General features: G+C 37.7%; 1 protein-coding gene across 1 annotated transcript in view; it reads right to left on the minus strand.

The window, feature by feature from the left end:
• Positions 1–6,261, minus strand: part of LOC106812411 (N-acetylglucosamine-1-phosphodiester alpha-N-acetylglucosaminidase-like) — a 20,260-nt gene that overhangs the window by 6,837 nt on the left and 7,162 nt on the right. The gene's annotated exons all lie outside the window — the stretch shown is intronic.

A 6,261-nucleotide genomic window follows, 5' to 3' on the forward strand; every position in this document is an offset into this window, starting at 1 on the left:
AACACTATTTATTCACTAAGTCTTAGTATATTTACTTGGTCTGTTATTACAACAACAAATCGTGGGGCTGCCTATATGGTGAAATGGAGCACCGTGATTGGTTCAAGCTTCGCATAGAGCACCGTGATTGGTTAAAGCTTCGCATACAGCCATTATTGGCAAATTTGACTTTTCTGAAAATTCCAATTTTCAAAGTCTATTACAAACTAATGTGCAACAATTTAGGGGAGAACATTGGTGATTTATTATCAGGATAATATATATAACTTATAGCCAAAATTAAACTTGGTTCCATGAGGTGTCAAACGAAAGTCATTTTCTAGACTGATTTTGCCACCTCGGCCCATGGGCCTATTGATGTAATTGTAAATGACATTGGTTTTATTGGGACCGGCATGTTCTTCTATCCCTTGAACCGCTGCGGCATTAGCCCAGTGGCAACACGTACGGCGGGCCTATAGTTACTAGAGTTATCAGTCGCGAGAGCCTGGTCGGTTTACTTTACTAATAATATCATGTGATCGACCGACCGTGTATACAACTTACTAGATACAATAATGTAACCCAAACCCAAGAGGATAGGGGGACCCTATCCTCTTGGGTTTGGGTTACATTATTGTATCTAACAACTTACAAATACAAGCACAGGTTTTCGTTAGTTCTATAACAGTGACACTTCCCTAAACTTCCTTGTTTCTGTGCACATACTTAGAAGTTAGAGAGCATGTCCAGTAATAGCTCTAGTACTATAGCCCGCGTACATTGACTGCCTAAGTATAACTTGAATAAGTAGGACTTGCCTGCGGCAGTCAATGTACGCGGGCTATAGCTAGGCTAGGGCTCTAGAGCTAGTCCAGTAATAAACATCATCCTATCATATCCCCCGTCCTGGACATCATCTCTATCCTTGAACCCAACATACCAATCATTTCAATTGAAATAACAGAATAGCTTATAATGAGAAATACAACTTGTTATTTGCACTTAAATACGGAACTTACCAAGAGCAGATAAAAGCTGGACTGATATTTTTCCATGTTGAAATAACTGCCAAAATACCTGTACAGATAGGTGGCGGTTTAAGCGCACTTGTTTAAATTTTGTTAGATTTTTCTTTTTCATCGAATACTTCAACATTTCACTATACATATGTATAATAACCAAACCGTTTAATAAAACATTACTTAAGATATTTGTTTTTATAAAAAAAATTCTTCTTACCAATTATAGCCCCTTTCCACATTCAGCGTCGACTATGGAAGCACTGAACTGGCCCAATACCGGGCCAGATTATATGGCCCATTAGTGGACCAGTTCGCTGGTTCGGCACCGCGGCAGTACCTGGTAACGTTTCAGCTGTACTGGCCCCATGTCGCGCCATGAAGCGGCCCGGTGGCGTCTATTTTTTTCGCGTACCGGCAAATGCGCAAAGGGTTCCTCTGATTGGCTGCTTTCGATTTGCTATGACGCGATAAACCTTCAAAACAAGAGAACAAAGCCCATTTGTAAATATGTTGTTTTTAGTTCATTATCAGGCGATTATAAGTAAGTTTAAAACACACATTTTACTCATTAATATAGAATATAATATCACTATAATTACCAATTCTTTGTGTTTAACTGTGTTATTTTTCAATCTTAATCTTAAAGTTATGAGAGGGTTTGGTCTTCTCGTAAGCGGTCTCGTAAACAACTTACTTACATACGTAGGTATTACCGTACTTGTAGACGAGTAGCCCGTATGTCTCGCAGGAGTAAAGATAGCTCCGCGGCCTATTAGTACTAGAGCTAGAGTAAAGATAGAATCAATGAAGTACCGCAAACAACAATGTATACCCTATCTCAATATGTGATTCGATTAACTGACTCATTAATTTTTATTTACCCTCTTCATTAATTCAAGTGAAAACAAATTCATACTATTTGGTGACATTATAGCCTTCAAACTATATGCATACTTTTCATTACTAAAATTATTCATCCAACTGAGTGTAATTAACTTGACCAATGTACATGTAGAGCCTACAGTGTCTTCAAAAACGTATCATTTTCAGGACAGTTTATCAATCATTCTTTTCATATCCATGGATTACTATTTCCAGAAAATCTGTCCATACGGAAATCTGGGCCTTTCAGATTCTCTAATAAATGTGAAGTCGATCTGCACCATAAATTAATGTTAATCTAGAACAAGGTGATAAAAAAACAAAACAAACCAATACCGCACATTAGGAAATAGGGTTGTAAATTATTCATCTGGCATACTGAAAGGTTGTTTATTTTCATATCGCTTCCCAAGGTAATAAAGTATTTTAAACAACAATGCATTGTCCATGTTACTTGCTTTTAAGAAACAGGGTTAGCAATATACATTTACAGCAGACAAATTAGTCTTGTAATTACAATATGATTTAGAGTTTTCAATAAACCTGGTCAACCCGTTTTTTTAAAATTTAATTTTTTACATAACATGTTCATTTTTGTGGACTTAATTAAAGCCAATGATAGTTTTGGACGTTGTGAAAAAACTATAATATAATGATATCTGATAAATAATAGTAGATAAAATAGATTGGGATTAAACCACTGCAAGATAATTTCGATTCCTACCACCAGAGCTCTGTGGTTAGATTAGTGACTGTGGACACTGTGACAGTGTAGTCCGTACCACTACTACTAGTAATAGTATAGTAGTACTAGTAGTACTAGATACAATAATGTAACCCAAACCCTATCCTCTTGGGTTTGGGTTACATTATTGTATCTATAGTAGTACCAGTGCCAGTGCAGTGGCGAACCGATCTTTTCATCAACTTTTTATAAAATAAATGTAATGTTGCAATAACTTGAATAAGTGAGTGTTATGAATTAAATATTCTTCGGTTAAGTCGTGGTGACATGCCAGCCACCGTTTCATTTAGGGTCTGTCTTTACTTTGATCATTTACTTATGTCAAGGCAAGAGTAATCACAGTAAGTAATGATTATGTTATAATGATTATTATAGACATAGTTATTTGGGACAAACAGCCATATCAATCATAGAATTAAGATAAGTTGCTGGGCATTCTTGCCTGAGATTGGAGACCCAACTGTGTGATTTAGATAGCAGAACAAATCAGTAGAGCAAGCTAAATTATTTGATGTAAAAATGCAAAATAGCATTAGTTTATAGCCTTACAGCTCTCAAAAGAGGATCAAATATGAAAATTAGTATTTATATTCTTCTGAACAGGCGAAACCACAGGCTAGCTACATTTTGCATATTAGTACAGTCTAAATAATGCATATAGCATGGTTCTTAAACTGTTGTAATGACAAGAAAAATCATTGTAGGTCTACATTCAGTAACACTTCTGGCTAGCTCTTGATTAGTTTGATCAAATTGAGTCATGTCATTGCAAACACTATAGTAACTTACACAAAAGAATTGTGCTCGAGAATCTAAATACAAATGCACATGTATGATAGGGTGTGACGATTCACTCATACATTGGCCCACAATATGATAATCGATATGCACCATCCGTATCGATACAAACGATACAGATGAATTCTTTCTTCTATCTTATGAATTCCGTCTCAGTATCCAGGGTTGTCCAAGAGCACTTATAGCCTGGCGGCTCGCCAGGCTATCGTCGAGCCCCGCCATCCTAAAATGCACCCGCCCCTCTAAATATCATAGCCGCCATGCTAAAATTTGCTATAAAAATGCACAAAAATGCTAAAACTAGGACCGTAAAGGCAGCGCACCCCCATGCTATAATGAAAAAGCTAGGAGAACTCTGGTATAATGTAAATATCCTTGGCTGTCGTAGAAACCTGGCTCAATATATGTGGCACACTTGTATTGCCCCCAAAATTGTTACTGCAAAACAATAAAGAGTGCCGATTGACAGACTGGTGCATGTCGTGACTACACACGTATTGTAGCATTGTCGTACCTCCTTAGCCACTTGATGGGACAAAAATATAGGAAATATAGCAGGTTATCCTGCAAAATATAGGAGGAATATAGGAATTTTGAGGAATTGAGCAGAAGTTACATTCACCCTACACCAGATAGAAGTGGAGTGCATTGATATGGGACTACAGCAAGTTCTGGTGAAGATGTTCTTATGAACTACAGTGCCATCCATCCTACAAATATAATCTTTTATGCCAAGGATTACTTGCTTGTACTCTAACTACAAGCATCACAGATGCCATGGACAGGATACACAATCAAATCTCCATAACTAGCTGGCAAGGCATTGTCATACAAATAAGAATACTATACTACCCACTTATGTATCAGGAGCCAAAGAATTATTATAGAGAAGATTGCTGCAACAAATGATTTTGGCATATATTTGTATGGCTTTGATATACTCATATTACGTTGAGTATGGGACGTTGTTACGAAAGTATTGGGATACATATTTTCTGTCTGTCATGATACGTATCGACGGTATCGTAATGCATGCCTATACTTTCTAACTGCCAAAATATCTGCAAGGGGACAAAAGAGAGGGTTTAATTTTGCATCAGTTTTAATCACCTTGGACTGCATGCATATTAACATAAAGCTAGCTTCAAGGCCAGCTACCAATTTAATCGATACGTAAAATACAGGTATATTTTATTTCAGGCACTTCAATGGATTAAAATTTACTTTTGATATTTTATATGTACGTCGTATATATCTGAATTTATTGCCTTTTACATCCAGAATCGGTACAAACTGCAAAGTCATACTTACCGTAATATGTAACGTTATACTCGGGACTATATAAAATCAGTACGGTATGTGTGCTACCCCAGCAGCAACAGAAAAGCATTGCCAATTACGCACGAATGATACTCCTAGTAAACGTAATGTAATATACAGCAAATTCAATGTAGGACATTAATCTGTCAATGCAGCATGAATTTACTATTCATCACTAGTGTCGTCTTCAGAAATACCCTCATCTTCTGCTCTATGTGGCTGCTGAATATTTAAGTACTGTTTGTAAGAACACAACTCATATCAGAACACTGCAGCTTGTTATCTCTACATACATGTGCACTTTCAATGCAAGCACCCAGTTTTGTTGCATTTACATGCAATGTATTTTTGCAGGGCATCAGGTGCAAAAGGAATGCTATTCCAAACGCGTTAGAGTAAGCCATTACGTATCTATGTCTCACAAATTATACACTGCTTTGGAAGAAGGCATGTATTACTATCCATTTTAGGGACATATAGAATTCACTGGCACTGCAGATCTCAACATGCATCTACTAGCCTCACTAACGCTCATAGGGTCTATGTCCCCCAGGGTACTGCCGGAACGTACCCTGGGTACGGTCCGGTATACCGGAACGTACCATGGTCACTATTTGATATGGTTAGGGTTAGTGTTAGGGTTAGGGTTAGGGAGTAGGCGTAGGCGACTCCCTAGACTTGTTAGTGGAATAGGCGAGGTACGGTCCGGCATATTAGGTAGTACCAGGGTACGTTCCGGTATACTGGAACGTACCCAAGACCCTCTCAGCCTCACTAACCGTAGGAAATTCCTTTCCACAATTAGTCTTGTAATAAGCTTTTGAAAAGTGGAATTTTCCGAAACAGACAGACAAATTGCTGCCCGCCATAGATGGCTGTAGCGAAGTTTTAACCAATCACGGGGTGCTCTATGCGAAGCTTGAACCAATCACGGTGCTCCATTTCACAAAATGGCAGCCCCCATTTGTTGTTGTAATAACAGACCAAGTATAAATACTAAGACTTAGTGAATGAATAGTGATATAATTATAATATAATGATATCTGATAAATAATAGTAGATAAAATAGATGGGCAGCTCCAACAAGATGCTCACCAGACTAATCAGAATATGTACAAATTATGAATTCGGTGCCCATGCAGTTTCAGAATTCTATGTTAATTGCTCTGGTAAGTAATGTGATGTTGTCGAGAGAATCTGCTCCTATGTGCTCAACGGTTGCTCATCACAAGCTAGTTTACAACTGTAACTTAGTGTAACTGTCACATAACACAGCCACTGAATGAAACTTTATGTGAACTTGTATTCATATTAGATTAAAGATTAGATTAAGCTAAGATTACATGATATTATAGTGTCTATTTCTGCTTCTAGTTATCAAAGAATTGGTAGTTGACTGACAGAGTGCCATCTGTTCTAGATGGGTTGGAGAAAGGAATTTCCTACGGTTAGGGAGGCTGAGAGGGTCTTGGGTACGGTCCAGTATACCGGAACGTACCCTGGTACTACCTA

The sequence above is a fragment of the Priapulus caudatus genome, unplaced genomic scaffold (genome assembly GCF_000485595.1).
Source record: "Priapulus caudatus unplaced genomic scaffold, Priapulus_caudatus-5.0.1 Scaffold645, whole genome shotgun sequence".
Lineage (NCBI taxonomy): Eukaryota > Metazoa > Priapulida > Priapulimorpha > Priapulimorphida > Priapulidae > Priapulus > Priapulus caudatus.